This window comes from Bombus bifarius, unplaced genomic scaffold, assembly GCF_011952205.1.
Source record: "Bombus bifarius isolate JDL3187 unplaced genomic scaffold, Bbif_JDL3187 scf7180000008418, whole genome shotgun sequence".
Lineage (NCBI taxonomy): Eukaryota > Metazoa > Arthropoda > Insecta > Hymenoptera > Apidae > Bombus > Bombus bifarius.
Genome location: NW_022884650.1, coordinates 566,682 through 590,611, shown reverse-complemented (window position 1 = coordinate 590,611; position 23,930 = coordinate 566,682). Strand labels below are relative to the sequence as shown.

Here is a 23,930-nt window from a genome sequence, read left to right as displayed (position 1 = left end):
CGAAAACTATTTTTATACTACTTCAATAAAGCTTTGGTTGCTTTGGTACCACAATTTTCTGTTAATGAATTATTTTGTTATAACGACGCTTCAATTTTCAAAATAGAGATAAATATATCTTTCTCAGTGATAAATAATTGTTAAAACTTGTATCACTGAAAATGATCTTGTTAAAAAATGTTTGCATTTAAAACTTTCGATCTCTTTTTTTATTTTTTTATTTTGTATATAAATTTCGTTTAACGCCTTTTTTGGAAATATTTTTATCTAAAATAAAAATTGGATCATTAAATATGAAAAATGTTTTGATATACAATTATTCAATTAACCTTTGTTTTCGATTGCCACCGTATGTATCGATGAAAATGGTTTTAATTCAGAAGTTCCCATTTACAATAAATAATTCAAACAATATTCTTATGTTCATTTTGTTTGTTTCTTTGTTCCGTTCACTGTATGTATAGATATGATTGTCATAGAAAATTTCGTCTTATACATTTTAGAGAAAATGGTTCGGTAATAAAATTGTATTACAGAGTTTGCAAAATATTTCAATTTACCAAATTCAGTCAAACTTTATATATCTTGTTCTTGTTTATTTATGTACGCGTTTCAGAGACAAATATTTTAAGCCACGTTTTACTTAGAATAAAATAATTCATAAACATTCAATCCCAACATTCAACCCTTCTACGTTATGACGATTTATCATGAAATCAAGTCTGGTGTTCGAAGAGTCTGTATAAATACATATAATAATTTAAATATCCACATTCATGAGTTACAACGACTTACTTGTGGCGAATTCATTCACGTCATGAATTTATCCTAAGTTTTCGCAATTAAGATCGAATCTCATTGTAATTTATGCTCTTGAAATCTGTACAAAAGTAATGAATTTGAATAGGTACACGTTTTCTCGTGTACGATATATATCGGAACACTGTAACGACTGAATTAATCGGTCACTCTGAAGCGTGCTTGTCCGTATAATTCGATTATTTTCCTCGTTCTCGGCTGTCTGGTTTTAGCAAATGCCCCAAAATTCGTCCTAGTATCGATCAGAATTCCTCGCGTTACGTAATTCCGGATAATTAACTGGTATCGAACGAACGAGATTGTACTGACTCCGATATTTGTCCACTACCGCTTTCCTAGAGAATGAACAGATTTTAGTGCATTAAATCTTGCAAATGTAGTTACGTATTGTGTCTAGTTTATTATGTATGTTAATACTTTACTTTATTATTACTTATATTTTGTTAAATATGTTAGTAAAGTAATTAATTACTACAGTAGAATATTAATAAATTTTTCTTCTATGAAGTCACAATTTTAATGTACTAAAATCTGTATATGCTTTGTTATTGTTTGCGTTAGATATTTTGATTTCGCTCATAAGCGAAATTATATTTTGGCGCTACCTACACATTAGTATATATGTTTGTTCTTAATTATGGACATTGAGGTCGAATTAATAAAATTAATGGAAAATTATGGCATTATTAAAATTAGGTAATTCTCCTTTTGTATCAATCTGTATAAGTTGCTTCACAGGATAATTTCTATTATTAAATCAAATTGCGTTGCATGTATTTGTGTATACTATACAGGATATTCTATAGGCCTTTACCGCTAAATGGTGCCAATATAGGTTCATGAATATTTTGTTAAAATGTTATATCATAAATATGAAATAATAATACATTGCCTTTTATCTGATATAGCGCAGAAATGATTTGTGATATTTTCCTTGACTTCATTTGAAATTATTGGTCATTCTTACGAATAGAAAAATGAAATAGATAAAAAATTGTATCTATCATATCAGAAATTTCTTTTTTTCTTCAATCGTCTATAGTTATAGTATCTGCTTGCAAAAGCTGTTGGCAATGCATACAAATTAAAAGCTACGATTATAAATTACTATATAATTTGGAACATTTTAGGTAATCTAGTAATTCTTGTACTGATCAACTAGTTTTTAAATTGCCCCTAATTGGATGATGAAATTCAATGATATTGTGTATTGCTGTCTATTATATATATAGAGTAGTACATGTGGAGAGAATATTTCTTGCACTGCAGCAGGATGAGATATTTTACTATTATTAATGTAGCGTTGAACGATTAAAAGGTAGAAAATTTCTTTTACTTTAATAAATGCATTATGAATACTGTACATTAATCTCTAACACGTATTCATTTTTATTCGACAACTTTTTCTAAAGTTCTTAATAAATAAATATCTGATAATGTAATATTTGGTGATTTAGGAAAAAGTCGGTCTTCTTGGCCCTGTTCATTAATGCTTAATAGTGTTCCTTTAACTATTGCATCGAATGAAAAGCCAATAACGTTAATTCGTATTTTTAAATCTTTAACACAATATTTGTTAATGCGGTAACTCTATAGAAGCTTTTACCATGTTGCGCAAAATTTACTTCTACTATAACACGTTTTGTTAGGAAGTCCTACATTATCTTTGGATATGCAGTTACGTATAACACAGAGTATTGTGATATACTTAAAGCTATAAAATTCTTTCCTGTTTAGTAACTTCACCTTGAATTATGATATTATATTGAATTATCACTTTAAATATTACATTCAAGGTAAAGTTACTAAACATGAAAGAATTTTATAGCTTTAAGTATATCACAATACTCTGTGTTATACGTAACTGCATATCCAAAGATAATGTAGGACTTCCTAACAAAACGTGTTATAGTAGAAGTAAACTTTGGCCAGTATGATAAAAAATTCTTTCTGATGTAAGCTTACCATACTGAAATATCTAAATTAAAATTTAAATACGATCTACTAAATCTTAACAATTTTTGTTCATAGAGCATGAAAATTCTGTCATTGTACGATAGAAAAATTTAATAAATAAATCAACATTATATTGAACTCAAACCATCATATTATTATCTACTAATCGTAGAAATTTTAATCCTTTGCGGTCGGATGTCGCCACTTGGTAGTACGATTAGAAAAATATGTCGATCACAAGGGGTTAATCCTTAATTACAAATATCTGTATTATAGACATTGCCATAAACGAATAGTTTTTCCGATTATTTGACTATCTTATTTATGTATCAAGTTATTGTGTTATAAAACTTAATATACTATTTTGTTCAGGGAAATATATTTGTCAAATTTTTTTACAATTAAAATATTTAATAATAGAACTATTAAAGCCTAATTATTCAAATTCTCTACTACATTTTGATAATAAAATAATAATTTAAACTTCTCTAAGAAACATGATTTACAGTAACATTTATCATTACTCTAGCATTTATGAACGAATTGTTTAGGTTGAAGTATATTACTTTGCGTATCGCTCAATAGTATTTTCATATGATTACAAAAATGTTACGTTATAAGAACGAAACGTATTGTCAAAATATTCAGAAAGAAGTAGTTTTGTAATAAAGGAATTCGTACAAATACTTTTTGCAACAACTGTATCCATCTACTTAAGAATTAAAGTAACGTTTTACAGTTTGCCAAAAGTATTTAGACAAAAATAAATGCCGAAAACAATTCTCAATTGCTTTACATTATGATACGTAGTTTATTTCAAATTATTGATGCCATCGTTATTACCACATATGACACAATAATGAAGTGAAGCTATTTTTGAATGTAGCATTTTCATATAGTGTCTTATCAAAGTACATTCTCATTAATTCTCGTCAAAGAACATTCTGGAAAAGGTAGTTGAAATGATCCGATGTGATCGCTAGAGTTTTCAGAAATCCGTGTCTCTCGCTCCAAATATCGTAAAAACTTTTACATGAACCAGGAGTTTCCGAAAGATAAATTTGATTGTAACAGTTCAATAATCGAAAAGTAGAACCTGAAGTACATTTCGTAACGGTGCATAATTTCGTCGATTGCATATTGGTACCTATCCTTTTCGGAGAAAGGCATGTTAAGGGCGACACCGGTTAGATACGCTGATTGGTAATTGGAATTGTTGAGTATCAGCCAATCAACCCGTATCCAGCGTAGAATCATCACAAGGACGTACTGGAATTTTAGAACATAGCGGAGCAATCGACGAGCCATCTCATGGCACGATGTTAATTAATATCTTGTTGTACGTTTGTATTTATTTAATAGACAGATGATGATCATAAGAACAATCACAGGAGAATTTATTATGCGTACATCTCCATTTTCATTCGCCAGTTGGCCAATTTATTTTTGTGTCAATGTTGCACAAGTGATCGATCTACCAATCCATTGGCATTCAAACATCATTACCACGTGCTTTGAATTTCGATGGCGCACACGATGCGTATGCACGAGCCAGACAATACGTTGGCATTAAAAAGTGCAAGTGCACGACGTGTTACCGTTGTCTACGACTTAGATCGCTTAGAAACGCTTTACCTTACAAGCAATTGCTTCTGAATCGCCGTTTATTGACACGTAACCAGTGCAGCTATTACGGCAACAGCGTAAGGACTGAACACTTTTTTTTCATGCTGAATATTTTCATACGCAAATTTAATCGTTCATTCATTCACTCTGTAATTGAGATATATTAACGTTCAAAGATTTAAGATTACTTGTTTGAAAAATAATGGATTAGAGAATGGGAGATGTGATCATAATTAAATTGTTTGACAAATTGTTACGTACAAAAAGATACAAATAGATCATTGAAAGTTTATATGATAGATTTGAATTAATAAATTAATATATTAATCAGATAATGGAATCCCTTACACTGTCTATTTTAAAAAGGAATAGTAGGGATAAAGAGTGAAGGAGAAGTATTATGAAGCAAATAGTATTATATGATTATATTACCGATGATACTTTAAGGAGAATAATATCACTAATGATAGTAAAAGACGAAATATGTTATACACGTAATATTATAGTAATATCTTTTTAATTAGGTACTTATGTCTCATATTCTATCTGCTACTAAGTTGTACTAATTGTTTAACATAATATGGTATACTGTATTGAATTACTTTCTGTTTGTACGTTAAAGCATCTGAATTTTAATTTATTTAATTTCAGTACCTTGTCCTTTAGTTTTATTACTATTTTATAGTTTTAAAGTGTTTTAAAGTCTAACAATTAGTATACTACGTCTCTCCTATGTTATTATATGTACACCATAATATCAATTTTATATGAAAGTAACGATAAAAATATACCGTGCAGTTGAAATAAATGTATTAGTTATATAGATTGCTATTTACGTGATATTTCTTTCATATGTGCTGTGTACTAGATACAATTTGCGCAACAAATAGAGTGACGAGATATCTAGTACAATTTCTACAGTATGGAAAGAAACTTTGCAACAAAGCACAGTTGTTAGATTTCTATCAAAGTCTCTGATTAGAAACAGTGTTCGCGTCACGTTTGTTTACAAGTCCTTCAAGGTTGAGTGAATTCATTAAACGAGTTCAAGAAATAGAGTCAATATTACGATTAAAAAAATTTTTTTATTGCTAATCTAATGATATATATATATCATTCAGTAACATATTTAGATAATAAGATAGTCGATAGTAAGATAATAACAGGGAAGTTCAAATGTAATTAACTTTAATTCGTATTATGGGGTATATTAGGTAAAATCTAGCATTATATATAGTATCATCTATATATAATACAATTATAATGATATAACTTATTAACTGTAGTAATCTATAATATATTTAAATACATTCGCATTGCGATATATAAGATCAAATGCAATCACTAAGTTATACTTCAAAGGAACTAATTACAAAATAGAGTATATAATTTTTTATCGAATATTTCTTCACATATTTTTATATTAAGTTAATATATTAATCTCAATTTTATCTTCTATTAATTTTTTATTGAATTGTATTGGATATTGAACAAGACTTGTATAAGCTAAAATTTTAAGTTAGAAATATTAATTTTACTCCTATATCTTCATTTATTTAATTCAATAATATTCACTAGATAACTATTATTTTATTAATATTCCCTTCACTATTTATGAATGTTCACATATTCTTACGGCTAGGTATGTGTTTACTTATTATGGATCGCATTCTTGTGTTTCTTTTGTTTACATATTCCTTATATTCATTGCTTCTATACAATTTCACTTATTAAAAAGAAGTAGTTTTTGTAATTTAATTCAACAAAAATATTTATAAACAGTAAATATACCAGTGCAAGTACATAGGTGCATTAACAATTAGTAAATCATGAAACTATAATAATTTACTTCCTAATAATTAACTAGATAAATTTTAATTAGACTGAATTAACTACATAAACTAAATTACCTGAGGATAAGATATCGAAAATGACGTAACAAGCACCTAAATATCAGAAACAAAAAGACATCGTGAACCATCGGTGAACCAGTTTCCACGAGTGTGACAAATACTCATTCCCCTTTTGAAAGAAGAAAAGAACACGATCGAGGTCTTTTTCAAGAAACGTTGTTTGATTGACCCACACTACAAATGAACTTCTCAGAAAATCGAGAATTCTCGATGCGTGTTTACACGCGCATTTACGAGCTAACAGCCCACTGTTACCAAAGGGACTGATGTCCTTGCAACGGTGTCATTGCATAATATGCCCTAGTTTAGAGTAACGCATTGGCAGCGAGAGACAGAGAATCCAGATATGAGAGGAATAGCAGACCATGCAAAGTATATGTAGTGTTCTGGCACATCATGCTAATGTTCTATTTTGCATACGCTACTCGTGCAGTTTCAGCCAGGGTTAATGCCGCGCCACTCATTTTATGTCAGTCGAGATAGCACATGACGAAGATTTGCTTTCGTAAGTCGTTCAACTAGAGAGGTTACACGATGTTACCGGGCAGATAGAGGAAAATAATTATTTTAGATTTATGGACTTTAAAGGTTCAATGGCGAGTTTCTGTGAAGAAGAGAGAATAGCACGAGGGGTGAATATTTTTTTACATACATAAGTTAATGGATAGTTTCAGTTAAATCATTGTTAAGGTATTATTAACTGGGCAATTATGTAAAAAGCCGATGCGTTCTCGATTTCCATGATTTTTAAATATGTTGTAAAAATCGACACCTTTGACAAATTTTCCTGATGCACTTACTGCCGCATTCTCTTAATTTTCAAAATATTGGTAAAAAACTGCCGGTATCACTATAATAAATTCTGCCCACATGTGTCTATCTATGATATAGCCACAAGCATAGCCGATACGTTTGTCGCCTCGCTTAATCTCCGTTTACATGAGCTATAAACAAAAGATAAAAATTAGGTTTGGGTTAAGCCGGCGGTCGGTAATCAATACTGATGCATGCGTTGTCGTAAATGTACAATTATAGACAAAATTCACTGTAGTGACACCAACATTTTTTTACGAATATCTCGAAAACTGAGAGAGTGTGGCGGTAACATGTATAGAGAAAAGTTGTTAAAACTGTTGATTTTTATAATATATTAAAAAATCATCGAAATCGAGAACACATCGGCTTTCTAAATAATTACCGGAATTTCTTGTTATCGATTTATTGCTTTTAACTGTTAGAAATTTATTTTTATTAATAGTTTAGAGTTTTATACGAAATTAAGTGCCCACAGTATCAATACATCCATTTAATATCCAATGAAATTTCACTTTTGAATTTCTTAAAAATATTTCGATTTATATTTAAAAAAACCTTTTACTTAGTTTAAAATTTGCATAACGAAATAAAAGTAAGTAATTTAGAATTCTTTCAGAACTTTATAAAACTTCAAGTATTACAAAAATGTGATGTATATAAAATGGATCTAAGAAAATTGTGGTAATAGTAAAATATATATTTCACAGGCTATTAACATTTTATTTTTTCGACTACTAAGAACTATGAAAGTTTTATTTACCTCTAATAGTCAATAAATTCATTACACGAATAAAACTTAATATATTAATCTTTATGCATATAAAGAATATTTATGTTATTCTTAACTAGACCATATATAGTAATACAGTTTACAATTACATTTTTCTTTTCATTGCGAACATTATTACGATGCATCGAACTAATAATTGCATAGTCTCCGAATATTAAAGTTATTCTCTTTACCATCATTACCATTTCAACAACCACATTTCGTAAGAATCTAATTAATTAATTCTCATTAACAACAACTTGACAACTTGATAATCCGAAACTCTCTAACACCAGATTCGATGTTGATAAAACCTTCACTGACATCAAATGGTACCGATAGTCAATTTTTTCTCGCAACCGGATCTAGCTTTAACGTAGTCCAATCATCGAGCAGCCGGCAAATTAGTCAGAACTCGAATCGGGCTCATCTGAAAATTAGAATTCTAGGTTGAAGCGCGAAGATTTACCGCGGCAGTCAGCCAATTTAAGTGGAAATTCGAACGGACAGACGAATGACCGGGCGAAACTGGTCTCAAAGGGAATTGCCAGAGAGGCAAATTAGTCGAGCAGGAAGCAAGCCTCCTTGTAGACGTCTTGTTAAGATCAGCCTCACTTTCTCATACCCTTCTCTTTTTCACTGAGGGAGCTGTGATGAAACGTATAATTAATAGCCTGTTGAACGTGACAACCTTGTGATAATAATTTTGTGCGAAACGATCATTCTCGCTTATAAAAGCATATAAATCGAGAACTTCTCTTTTTCATTTTCATCTATTTCATCATCCAAGTGTTCGACAGATGTTGTTTTATCGAGGCAAATTAAAAATGAAAATTACGATCGTGTCATTTCAATTACGTTGTGTATTTCTGTCATTAAATTAATAGATATTAATTGATTATAGGTACTGATTGAGACGTTTGGTAACCGATGAACTCTTTGATTTTGAGCAATAGTAAATCGAATAAGTAACATATACTACAATTATATAAGTTAATTTTATTGCAAAAATTCAAGAGGAAGGGATTCAATATAATACATAAATTTGATAATGATCGACAAATATCGAAAATATAGAATTTGTAAATATCAGAAGTTCGCATAAAGGATAATATATGGATAGTAAATTAGTACTCAAAATCTGGCATTTATTTGGAAAATAAGAATTGATTAACAATAAGTTATTTATAAATTAATTAATAGCAAATTCAAACTGTTTAAATCTTCAATAAACGACTGTCGTACAGAATAAAAAATAATTAAGTAGTCAAGGAATTAATTAATTTTTCGTTAAAATATTCCACAAAATAAGATTTGAATACATATTTCAAAAATTCGGAAAGTTAAAATTTAGAATTGGAAAGTTAGAAATTAAACATGAAATTGTGCAAGTGATATTATGTTAAAAAATAATAAAAAATGAATATAGTAGTCAATCTTTAACAACATTTCGTTCTACAAGAGTGATTTTTTTTATAGTAGAACACTCTACAGTAGTATTGAACACTCAAAGATTACATATGTTTATCTTTTGTGTACATACTTAAAAAATAAATTTTCTATTTCTAGTAAATGTATTCGATAGCCATTAATTGATTTTTTAACATTTAACTCACGTAATTTGATACGGAGTTGATAGTATTGATTGAGAATTGAATTATGTTATGAAAAATTGACACAAATAATAATGTAACATAAAGGTTGGTTGGCATAGGTTGACTTAAGTGATCAAGATTGATACTTTCCTGTAAACGTCGTCCTTACACATTTGTGTCAGTAGAGCAAACTAGTCAATTTCAGTTATTTTAGATTGAATGATTTATTACATACAAGCAACGGCGAATTTAACCGACAGGATAGTGTTTTAAATTTAACATACTCATTCAAGGTATTTATGATTATATATGACATTTTAATTAATTTATGATCTATATGAAATGTATATTCTAAGTTTCTAATTGCATATGTATAAGTAACTTTAATTATAATTGTTTTATGGAGTTTTTCACGTGTATTGAATGTTTATATAATTATTTAAGTAACTCAATTAAATTTTATTGCTTTACGAAATTAGTAAAAGCCATAGACAGATTTGTCGGGAAGAAGATAAGGGATGTTTGATGTATCAGATATAACAATTTCTTAATTGCATTACTCTTGATTATCAAAGATAATTGTAGCCTTGTTGACAATCTTACAATACAATACAATCTTAACATCGATACCTAGTATATGTATTATAAATGCCGTTATCACGGATATCATTTTACGTTTTATGACTATTTTCCACCAGGTTTTTAGATTTTTTCGAAACGTTCTTTGGATTCTTTCGAAATAGAAAGAACTAAGATTGTCCTTCACATTTTTAATCAAGAATGTGCTATGTATAATATAATATAGATTTCATAGATTCATACCTTTTAAATTTTAGTGTATTGCCTCTTTTTTATAAAAGCACTTCAAAAATATATTTCTATTTTTAACGATTAATAAAAAAGAATTTTTCCCATAATCCAAAACAATGTCGGTATTGGAAAAATTTTCGGACACTATATATTCGGTTCATATATATAGAAAATATTTCAGCTTTAGTAACTAACTCAAGTACTATAAAAGAACGACGACGTTCTATTCCAAGAAAGGTCCTCCCCTCGTTTTCCGCCGTTCCTTTTTCTTCACCCGTTTGATTGCCGCGTTATAGTGTTTTGCTACCATCGTTCAGCCGCAAACTCGATTTCCAGGCGTTGTTCGTTCGAACAGCAGATTGAATTTCGATGGCATCTCGGCGTGACAAGTGCGAAATATTGTTATTTCACATACCATATGTTGTTCCTTCTGCACGTTATCGAACGCTCTCATAGAACTATGTAATAACTATAGCCCAACGTTTTTATCCTCAACTCTCACTTTCATGTCTTTTTATATTTTTAAGCATGCCTTACTAGTATCTGTAATCCCTGGGTTCTCTTGCACAGCAATTTATCGATCAATAATATTAATGAATCGACACGTTGGAAGTTATATATGTAGAGTGTAATATCGGAAAATAAAGATATAAATTTTTGCCGATTGCTTACAATTTATTAATATTAAATTGAATATACAAATATAAATTGGACAGAAACGATGTTTGTTTAACTGAAACTAAATGTGATACTCGTATCTATATCAAATAACTTTACAGTTATTTGGCCACTCTCGTCACAACGAATCTAACACTCTTTCTCTCTCTCTCTCTCTCTCTCTCTCTAACAACTCGATCAATTCTCTCGACTCTACTCTTCGGTGTCTCGATTAACTCTAACGACTCTACTCTTCGACGACTCGATTAGCTCTGACTCTCGCAACACACACACTTTTCGACTCGCACTCTCTGACCTTTCGGTCGTCCCACCTTGAAACACGAAACCGTCCTTCTAATCTAACGTTGTCTATTGTTTTTCTCATACCTATGTAAGAACTTGGTGATTTTAGTCACATAGGCGCTCTTAAATGTAAACGAACCACAGAAGGACGACGTACACGGTTTTTTCTATTTTCAACCGATCTCTAGTTCAAACTACTTTACGATATTACAAGAGACAGACTTCCCTTTTATAATTTTGCAATTTTATGTCGTATGAAATAATCAGGTAATTTATAATTTGCAAAATTTCATTCACTATTAACGGATTTGTTGCTATTATACAAGAAAATTTATTAGTATCTACTAATAACTCACGATATATAATTTATGAAATGTCACTAATAATATTAATTATGCAAAAAAACTCAGGTCATCGAATTACATAATACCATACAAAACATCCAATATTCTTCATTCTTGTTGTAAAATTTAAAAGCGAAATACAATTCTAACAATAAAGCTTATTCAACATTGAGGTGTTATATACTTATATCCCCGTTTATAAGTATTAAAACACTTAAAAAAACCTAAATAAATCCGGGAAATGATTAAGAAATTATTTAAACCTTTAAGTATGATTATTTCATTTGAAACATTAAACTATGAAAAACTCGTATATTGAATGTCATAATAATAATCTCATCAATGTAGTATAACAAAATTAATTTTCTTCTTGTCTATGTATATGTGTCCTGTATGATTTTGATCGATTTTGACCTGCATGTTATCATGGTATTTGTTATTATTTGACTTCATGCATGTTATAGATGATTTTCTTCGATATGGTATGCTAATAAATTAAATAATGCTATATATACCTGGTTATTCTTACTCATTTTGAATAATATTTTGGATATAATGATAATTGAAGGCTTTGCTGCAATAAGAAGGCGACTTCACTTTCTAGTAATTTGGATAAACCAAAGAAGACCAACTCAAAGTCAATTAAAAATAATAAACTTTTACATTCTTTAAATATAAATCTTTTAAACATACCTTTCTTCCTCTTCCAATAAAAACAATTTAGGTACAGAAATAAATTTAATGCCTTTACATTGCAGTTATGCAATCCATGACAAAACTGTAAGACATGTAACAATATAATAAGAAATTGTATTTCACTAAAGTTAGTGTGTTCTTTGTATGGTATATTACTCTGTGTAGTTCCATGTCATGTTCTTACAGCTACGACAAAATTATGATATGACAGCTTCCTTCAAACAGGCAAAGTAATCAGTGTGCGTTTCGATGTCAAATATATATTATTAAGCGTATAATATTAAAAGTAATAATTATCGTGTTATATTTTTGTTTATATAAAATGTCCCATGGAAGAAAGCTAAACGAAATTGAAATTAATTTAACTAATAATGTAAAAAATAAAAATTATTCGACTGCAAAGATTTCTGAAATATTAAGAAGAAGTCGGTGTGTAGTGTATAATTATTTAGAATATAGTGCAAATTACATTAAAAAACATTACGATAATTGGCCAAGAGCGACAAATTCACCAGGAAGCCGTGTAACCTCATAGCACGTCCAATTGCAAAACAAATAGCAGCTGAAGCTAGTGTTAGAATAATTTAAAGAATAATAAATGTTTACAAACATCCAAAAGGACGTAAGATGTTATAAAAGCAGCAAATAAACAGTCGTTATGAAGGAGGAGGGGTAAAATTTGCTGAGGAATCTACCGTATAAAGGGTTATTTTTAATTAAAAAATGTCTTATTTTCGATGGGGCAGAAAGGAGCAGATGTTTAAGAAAAGGATAAATCATACTATAAAGCCAAAAGTAGATGGTAGGTGATCGTAACATAATTTGCGCGGTAATCGTGTATCTCAGAAAAACAGATATGAAGATTGTCTCAATTAAACTGAATAGTAAAACATACGTAAACATTGTTAATGAAGAACTATTAAAATATGCAGATAGCATAGCTAAACAAAACTTTAGTTTTCGACATGACAACTCAAGTATGTATACTACGAACGCAATGAAAGCTTATTTTGCAAGTCAAAAAATAAGTAGGTGTTTTGTCATGGACCGTAAAGTTCCGGGAACTAGACATTATTGACAATTCTTTGGGGATATTAACTAGACAAGTAACACATTCTGTAGGACAGAGATTCAACAGTATAGATTAAAAATATGCTTGGAAAAGTACAATAGTTTGTATTTGTACCATTAGTGTAAAACAGTTTGTTCCTGTACAAAATAAGAGTGAGAATGCCCAGTATCAATAAAGTTTAGAAGTAACGTTTATAAATTAACCTCTTTTTATGAAAAATACCTGCAATGGATGTTTTCATATATACATACATATACAGGTTGGTAACTTGTGGTACAAGCGGAAAGGGGGTGATTCTACGCGACAAAAGAAGTCGAAAATATAGAATAAAAAAATTTTTTTTTTAATTTTTCCATCGAGACAACAACTTACAGTGAGATCCGTTATAACGTACCGCACGCGTACCGAGCGAAAATTCAAAGTCGATTTTCTCGAAAACGAAGCTTCAAACGAAAAATTTTTATTCTATATTTTCGACTTCTTTTTTCGCGTAGAATCACCCCCTGTCCGCTTTTACCACTAGTTACCAACTACCCTGTATATGTGTAATACTTATTTTCATGAGTGCTGAAACCGTAAATGACAACTCTTCGTGGAAGAAATCTTCTTGAAGCAAACAATAAGCCTTTGTATACAGGAAGGAAAATTTCTTTCTTACAACACAGGTGTGCATGATTTTGTAATCCAGCGTTTTATAGTTTCGTCACGGAATGTAAGTAAATTTTAAATTGAAGTATTTTCTTACTTTTTTGGATCTTAAAATATCGATCTTAACATTTCTAAAACGGAGCATGGATATAATATCGAAAAACATTAATAACTGTTATTTTCGCTTTTTAGTTAAACGTGAAAAACGTAAACTGGTCGAGACACGAAATAAGTAAATAATAGATTTAGAATCATTGAATTTTAATCTCTACATTTAATAGATATTAAAGCTATGCCCTTATTGGTTCAAACTTCCCAACTTGTCATTTGTGTGGCCTAATATGCATACAGGGTGACGTGATGATCGTAGCACAACCGGGCGGGGGTGATTCTACGTGAAAAAAATGAGAAAAAAATGTGGTGTAACATTTTTTCATCTGAAGTTTCTTGTTCCAGAAATCCGACTTTAAAGAATCTACAAATATATCTTAACTTGGCTAATTCCGGACTGAACAAGAGTAAATAATTAACAGGGGTTAAATTACATTTGAAAATAAGTAAAAGATGTAGAATAAAATTTTGTCATAAGATGCTCCATTTTTTAACAAAATAAATTTGAGAATGTATCATGCCCATATACTAGACCAGTTCGTAATTAAAGATGTTTAAAATTTATTTTCTTGAAAATGAAACCTTAAATAAAAAAATTTTGTTTTACATTTTTGATTTGTTTTCACATGTGTTATAACTTTCTATATATAGTCGCTACTTAGTGAAGTTAAAATATTTTTTACAAATTTTCACTCAATTTTCTCAAAAATGAGTCGTCATATGAAAGAATTTCCTTGTATATTTTCGACACATTTTTTCACGTAGAATCACCTCTTGCCTGATCATACTACTATTATCGCGCCACCCTGTATACGTACATGTATATGGCATAATATTGTAGCGATACAAGTGAAATTTTACATATAGTACTAATTCGATGACCAAGAGCTACAGTTTGTAGTTTGCATGTTTCTTCATGCGTTATTATGCATTTGTTCACAGCGAATAGAATTTTATTAGAATATAAATTTATAAGCGACAAGAAAAAACTGAAACATCTAATGAAATACTTTTTTTCTTTCTGTCGTTAACTTGTCAAGTTTTTCATCCTCGTTATTACGTTTTTTGCATCGAGCATATAATAACAAATCGTTCCTCTTGTTTCCTTTGAGCTGAATATAAATTGCGCCACAACTTTAACGTTGTTCTTCCAACGTTAGAAAAAGTTAAAGGCGACCAAGTGTATGACGACGTGTTTTTTTCATCATACGCCATACGCCATGCACGCGTTTGCTTTTGCAACTTCTTTTTGCTTTTTTTGCTGCAAGTGACGCGCTTTATCGCGTAATTGTTTTTCCTCCGTTTTTCTCGATTTTTCGTTACACGTTATCGAACGAATTCTTTGAAATATCCGCCAGGCTTGTCTCGGTTTTACGGTAGTAGTTGTTCATTAGAACGAAGATTAAGAGCTTAATGAGAAGATGTTTTCTGCATAAATTTTTAAAATTTTTCTAAACTTTTGGTGTTCTATTATTTTAACGAGAGGTAATACTATTATTATTGAAATATTTTATTTGGTTTAATAAAGAAAACCGAGTTCACATGGTTCATATAAGTTTTTCCCTTTTATTTTTTTAAATATTAATTCTTTAAGCATTTTCTAAATTTTGTTCTTATGCTTGCTTTTTTTCTTTTGTATTTGGTAATGGCTTTATATGATTATATTTTAATGAATATTTAAATTAGGACAATTCTGATTTAATCATACCCTCATTTTTGAAATACATTTCGCATGTATCTGAATATTATTAGAATTCCTCACGTTGAACTATTTATCTGATTGAATTAACTTGGAATGTAGTTAGCTATAATATGCATATAACACAATTAAGTTCTTACTTTGACTTTCTAGATGAAATAGGTGAGACATGAAATTGAAAGCTTTATGAATTTTTAGATATATCATAGATTATATTTTTATTAATTAGCTATTCGATGAGAAAATCTAATCTAAACTGACTATTTTCTATAAAATGCAAGTGATGTCATATCGTACGGTTATAATTATCTTTCCTCTTATTATTCATTATTATGTTGATAGTCATTTATATCTGCTAATATAAATTTGCTAAATTAAATATCTCTGATCTCGTTTACAAGTAGTTTCAAAAGTCTCTCTCCGTTTCAAAAGGAAGAAAGTATCTTATTAGTCCTTATAAGGCAAAAGTACTCATCAGAATCTTTTATGAGATTAAAGGGAGCTGTATTTTGTAGAATAAAGTATTGTGTCTTTCTCCTTTAAAAAATAATTACATTACACCTTGCTATTTGCTATATCATTTGTCAAGTTAGAAGAATTAACTTTATTATTTTTCAGTAACTGTCGTTTATAATTTTAGGATTAGCTCATCTTGTTAAACCTCTATCTCAACATTAATAAAATGCATTTTAAATAAAACATTGAATCTAAAACATATAATACTATATCATCGTACAGAAATTAAACTGCACAGCTATTTAAATAAAGCTGTCTACTGTATCGCCTTCTAGCCATTAATCTCAAGCGATGTGTTATACAACAGCAATGTTCCACAGTCATTAAAAAGCAATCATAAAAATACGCATGTTCTTATCTCTCTGAAATCGACACGTGTCGAAGATTTACCATAAATCAATTTTACCAATGAGGTCGGTCTTTCTCATTTATTTTTATACAAAACTTAGTGGGTTTGTAAAGAAGATATAATAAGATAAAAAATTTCAGACCAGGTTTGCTAAAAATATATACATTTATCATTTAATTAATCGATAACTTGCTAAAGTATATACAGGGTGGTTGATAACTGGTGGTACAAGCAGAAAGGCGGTGATTCTACGTGAAAAAAGAAGTCGAAAATATAGAATAAAAATTTTTCGTTTGAAGCTTTGTTTTCGAGAAAATCGACTTTGAATTCTCGCTCGGTACGCGTGCACTTTATCACGTCCCGTTATAACGGATCTCACTATAGATCGTTGTCTAGATGGAAAAATTAAAAAAAAAGAAAAATTAAAAAAAATTTTATTCCATATTTTCGACTTCTTTTTTCGCGTAGAATCACCCCCTTTCCGCTTGTACCACCAATTACCAACCACCCTGTATAATGTTGCGTATACGCAGCATTAACTATGATAGGTAAGACAAATTAAGACAGGAAATATGAAGCAACACTTCTTTTTTCAATTTTGGAAGGTACTACAGTGACTGATGAAAATATTCTGAACACTTACTATAGAAATTTTTCACGTGTATATTGTGTATGTTATAGAACAATTTGGAAAATTTCATTAACAACGTAATGAGACAGGATTATCATGATTGATAAAATTTAAAGCTAATCTGAAAACATATATAGAGATCACAAGATGTTTGTTGCAAACATATATTTAGTAAAAAATTATTATACAGCGTTAATAATAGGTAATAGATAAATAGTAAATAAGGTCTCACTGAATTTGTAGGTTTATTAACATAATGGATAATTAAACGTTTAAACAATTTCACGATTTCTGCGAAATATACATTTGTACTGAATATCTTTATTCTACATTTTCAGATTTATTTCAAATTTTACCGATATGTTCACGATAGTCGAATGTTATAAGATTGCCAATGAAATTTCAAAATGTTACGTATGAAAGGTATTTATTTATATTTCGAATACTTTCATGAACGTGTGTATAATACACGTATATTCTTAAAATAAAATGTTCCGTGTCAATAATCTTCTACTCTTATTGAAATTTGTTCTTCTAAACACATTTCTGTTGATTTCTTTGTAACATTAAATTAATAAAAATAAATATTTTTCATTTCTCCCTCTCCTTTTACGATTGATGTATGTACAATATATTTATCTTTTTGTTCAGAACAGCACATTCATATCAATCACACTGTACTCATTATCTCGCTCTGATATTATTGAAAATGAACGCGTAGTCAAGCTATCACAAAATTTAATTCAATTTGCATAAAATCAATTCATCTCATATTTCTGACCAAACTTATTTCTAATTAAAAAATAACAAAACTAATCCATCTACTCCTCGAACTTTTTTCTTCCTTATTCTCCACTCTTTATTTTTTCTGTCTTTCGTCTGTTTTGGCCAAATACCTTGGATTTTCTTGCCTTCGTTATCGCGATTTCCATTTTTTATCATTTTACTTACGACTGATCGCGTGATGACCCTCGATTCGATCAAACGAGATCGTAATATCTGTCGATTCCCTCTCGCTCCACTGACAATCCCGACGTGAAAAAGTAATTCCAAGCCGATTTATAACCGCTTACTTTTTTTTTGGTTACAACCTGTCGTCACAATTTCATTAGTTCAAACTAAGGGTAAATAGATCTTATAAGGGTATAGAGATCTTAAATTGTAACATTGTTCTTGAAAAGAAGTATAATTTTATTTAATCGTACTTTTTGCTTGTTGTTAGTACATGGCTCATATGTGAAGATAATTTCTGTAGATATCTTAAAATTAATGATTTTTATGCTATATCAATTCTCCAGCAAACAAATGATATTTTATTAATCTAATCGTAAATATATATACATCACATAAAATAACAAATTACTCACATAATTCAAATATAATTTTCAAATATTATAATATGAATATTCTCAAGAAATGGTCATAACATTGTTGCTTCATGAGTACCACAAAAATCTTTTCAATTAGAATATGCATTTTGCTTGACTGTGTGTTAAAGGACGTCGTGTTTCAATTGAGATTTATTTTAATTACATGCAAATTGCACGCAGTTTGTACACAAGGAAATTTACATTTTCCACCGTGAATTTTCCGATCTTCTCTGTGAATTCTAATCTTTTTTATTCTCGCCTACTTGTCCGTAATGCGCAACGATTGCAGGCGACATTACGTCGCATCGATACATACGATCGAATCGCGAGTGCAATCTCTGACGAGGATAGACAACACCCGCGACTGGTACAACTTACTGGTGCTGTAAATCATCGCATTATTGAAAAGGATATGGAACCCGAGTAATTTCTTAGTAACAAATGGAACACGTCAACCTCGATTTCGATGATATATTGCATTCATAGACGACCAAGAACGCGAGAAACACGAGAATCCAATGGCTTATGGGAAGTTTAATAATTTTGATAACCTTACGCTTTTACGTTTTGTTTAATATTCTCGGCCCGCGTTTGTTTCACAATTCTTTGAGTAACATGATTTGGACATTTTATAAATATAATTTAATTTACTACTAAAATTACTGATATAATAAGAATAAAGCTTATGAAATGAAAGCTTATAAAGCAGTACACAATACAGGAAAGAAATATGGCTTTATACATATACTTAAAAAGATTAAAAGTTTTTATCTAAAATGTTATTAAAATTTATTTATTAATAAATAAATGAATAAATAAATATTTGTTAATATTTATGAAAATTCTGTTTCATTAAAGGAATATCATTAAAACATGGCACTGTGAATCTATACAATTTCTATGAGATATTATGTATGACTTCTTTTGATTACTTTGACAGTTCTAATGTTAAAATATTCGTGGCCGATAATAAATATCATCAAGTTTCTAAGGTAGGAATCTGTGTAACATTTTACAATTAAGGCAAGAATAAGGTTTTGAAGTTTTCTTTCAAATACCATGTCTTATATCAGTAACTGTTATTAACTGAAATTAATATGGAAAAATCTCTTTCCCTCTTAATCATTCATAATCTAATTAATAAAGTTGTTGTCATAATGAAATATTCTTACATATGTTTTCACATCGCATCCTATTTTGTAATAAGATTCTTTTATCGTCCATAATTTTTATGTCAGTATATTTTTATATACAATTATATTGTAATTAATAGTATACGATATGTATACCTGGTGAAATCGAGCTCTATAAATATGTTCCATACCAGACGCTTTTAAATATCTATCTTCTGGAGGAAGTCATTTTTTAACTGGTTCAGAACGGACATACATATCATACATGTTTAGTAATTCGAATATTTTGCGGACGGAAACATTAACATTTTTCAGTGATTAAGGCATCGTGTAAACTAGGATTTCAGATATTATAGATATATTTTGATACACGTACATATATATAAGAGTACATCGTTATTTATTTCCATGACTTGTGACTTTTAAATTTGGGACTACCTTATTGTAATCTAATAAAATTTAAAAACTTCTTTTGTTCATCACGTTACTAAGAAAGGATAAAAATTGTGTTGAAAATTTCGGAAGAGAGCAATTTAAACAACTAAATTCTAGATGCTATAAAATTGTAAAATAAATAAAATATAAATTAAATTAAATTCAATTATTTATTATCTGTAAATTAATTAAATATTAAGAATGTCAATGCTTATATACATATATGATGTGAATCAGTTTTAATTTTTTAAAGTGTAAAATGTTTATTCAAATAATAGATAGTTTATAGAAATTCGTTGCAAACCAAAGATCCGAAAAAGTTTCCATTGTTCTGATTTAAATAAAGAATAGTTTATCGCCGTGGTATAAACCTCCAGTTTTTCGAACTTCATAAAATTGTAAGATCTAAATGGAAGAAGTATGGAATGGAAGAAATGGAATAGTAATGAGAAAAATATTAAGTAAATGCTTAGGATCCCCTTTCATAATAATAAATATAATATTAAAAAAGGAACAGAATTCGATAATATAAATTGATGGCAAAAGATTGTAAATAAATCATTACATTAAATTATTATTGTTAGCGAATTAATAAACATTTTTCCTTGTCAAGTAGCATTGCATTAGTAATTATTGTCATTTTGGTGTCGCTAAAATATGTTTGATATTTGATCGGAAGATTGAAGATCAATCTGATCCGTTTGTCAATTTTCGAATCAGTGACTGTCAGAAAGTCCGATTGCGAGACACTTCGACGAAGAAACAGCAAAACATTATTATTACCTGTCACGCGAAACTTTGCATAATTTAGTTCATCGATTAAGTACATTGTTTGCGTGCGTGAAGTTCGTGCAGGATGTTAAAACGGGGAAAGATAATCAAAAACAATACATATATACATAACCGCGATTGAAGCTAAAAAGATAACCGATGTTACTGAATATCTTTCATTTAGAAATATTTATTGATGTTATGAATGCTATATCGATGATGTATTGTTTCTATTGATGCTAATTTTGGTTATCTGTATTTTTGTCACTACCACAAATGAATAGTTTCACAGGTTATTTAGTAGTTTCATTTATTACATCATTACGTTATAACATTTTACAATTGCAAATACTCAAATGCTATAACTTTTAAAATTTTCTGTCAGAATATTCTAATGAAATTAAAGTCCATACTTTCCTTAGAAACAAGTGATCAATAATTAAATATTAAATATGTCAATGTTTAAAAAGCATCAAATATTTCACAAACATTTCAATGATTATTTGATATAATAATAGTAAGGCTAGCCAATTTAAAAACAAGAGAAGTGATTAATGAATGAACTTCAGTATACGAAATAAGCGATAACGATGCGTTGTTACGGGATATATGTAACAAATGAAATATGTTATAATATAACATGTAACAAACAAATGTAATAATTAAAGTGTTAATAAATCAGGAATATTTATGTCTAATAGTAGTCAGAAGCTATCATAATATTTCTACGACTTTAATTTCAACGAGCATTAAACGACGACTTCAAAGTGTAATGAACTTAATTTTTTGCCACAGTCAATTTTGTATTGACAGAAATGGTGAACATTTTGAAATGGAGTTAGATGTAGTTGTAGAAGTATTATACCTTCTGACTGTGTTACTAGATGTAAATATTTCTGATTTGTTCCTACTTTGTGCCGTAGTAACACATGTTCGTTACCGCCCATTTCGTACATGTTTTTTGTTCTTTATTATAATTCTTTAATACTGCTTCCAATGATACATGTTTATATGACATTTTTTTCTTATCCTGACTTATAAAATATACTGACAACGTATGGTCGGAAAAATTGAGACATCGTGTATATAAATCTAGTCTGCTATTGGGTAATCATAGATACCTACAATACTTGTATCGTTATAATGGGCATGATATGCACAATGGATATCGACGAACTTCTTGAAACATTCCGTCCCATCCGACTTCGATGCTTTTTGAATATGTCATAAAACTCCTTAATATTTTGAACAACTTTTTCCCATCCATCCATATGTAACGGGCTGTGATCGCCCTTAGTTTCCAAAATATTCGCTAACAATTACCGATACCAACGCAGTGTATTTCTGTTTATAGTTGCACGTGTCAGGCAACGTATGCGTCAGTATTAGTTGCGGTTGCTTGACTCCTGTTTATAAACGAGGGTCGGGTGCACTTAACGTGCACAATTGAACATACGAGGCTGCACGAAATGTTTGTTATAATTTATAACTCAATTAAAAGAGAATAACATCAATATATTGAGTATAGGTGTAGGTTAGATTTTTCAAACTGGTCACCGCGAGGTTTTATTTCGTAAAATGATATCTATTGTTCACTCGCCTATTATATTTTAGTAATTAATTTGTTGTTACTTCACGCAACCGCGACGGCCACCGCGAAGCGGCCAGATCGAAAGATCTAGTCAGAACCTAAACTCAATATATTGATTATACAGGGTGGTTGGTAGCTGGTGGTACAAGCGGAAAGGGGGTGATTCTACGCGAAAAAAGAAGTCGAAAATATAGAATAAAATTTTTTTTAATTTTTCTTTTTTTTTAATTTTTCCATCTAGACAACGATCTATAGTGAGATCTGTTATAACGAGACGTGATAAAGTGCACGCGTACCGAGCGAGAATTCAAAGTCGATTTTCTCGAAAACAAAGCCTCAAACGAAAAATTTTTATTCTATATTTTCGACTTTTTTTTTCCGCGTACAATCAATCCCTTTCCGTTTGTACCACCAGTTACCAAACACCCTGTATATTTATATATGATATATTTTTAATTGAATATATTATAATATATTACATAATAATATAATAATTATATATTATAATAGACATTTTTTGTCATGTTCAGTTATGTGCGGGAGCTTTAAGCTCACCCCACACTCGTTTATGAATCGACCGGTAACTAGGAACCAAACTGATACATATGCTGCCACAGACGCAAAATTATAAGTAGAAATACAGTGCAGCAGCACTGACAGATTTTAGCGAATGTCTTGGAAACTGAGACCAATCACCGATTACATTTATAGGAAGAAATTGTTCAAAGTGTTGATTTCTATAACATCATCAAATTCTACAAAATCATCGAAATGGCAGAGGAAGGAACATTTCTACAAGTTCACCTAGAAGTCAATTACAATCTATGTTGTTTTGCATTATAAATTAATTGAAAAAGGTTTATGTCCTTTAGGATGTTTTACTATTTCCTTGTTATTTAGGGTTGACTTAATGTTATTTGAGATATTATGTCGTCTTCTTTTGTTTTGGTAACTTTAGCAATCAATTAGTATATATTCTTCAGTGATTCTTTATTCTGTTCGTCTTAGTTGAAACCAGATTTATCTATAATTACGTTTAATCAAATATTTTTAAAATTTCCTTCTGAATAATTACTATCTGAATAATTTTTGTATATTTATTATTATTCTCGTATCTTAAATTGTAAATCAGTAATATTGACAAAAAAGGACCCAGCTCCAATGATCCTAACCTTGACCTTGATACATATTGTCAAGGACCACTCTCCTAACCAACTTCCAGAAGATTTTAGCTGTCGCTCCCTAGCGTTCATCTCTCAGCTTTTATTTTAAAGAAAAATATATTTACAACGTATGCGTT

At 29.7% G+C, this 23,930-nt stretch overlaps 1 protein-coding gene across 1 annotated transcript in view; it reads left to right on the top strand.

The window, feature by feature from the left end:
• The window catches only part of LOC117212931 (trichohyalin-like), a 144,708-nt gene that overhangs the window by 53,327 nt on the left and 67,451 nt on the right, over nucleotides 1-23,930 (top strand). The gene's annotated exons all lie outside the window — the stretch shown is intronic.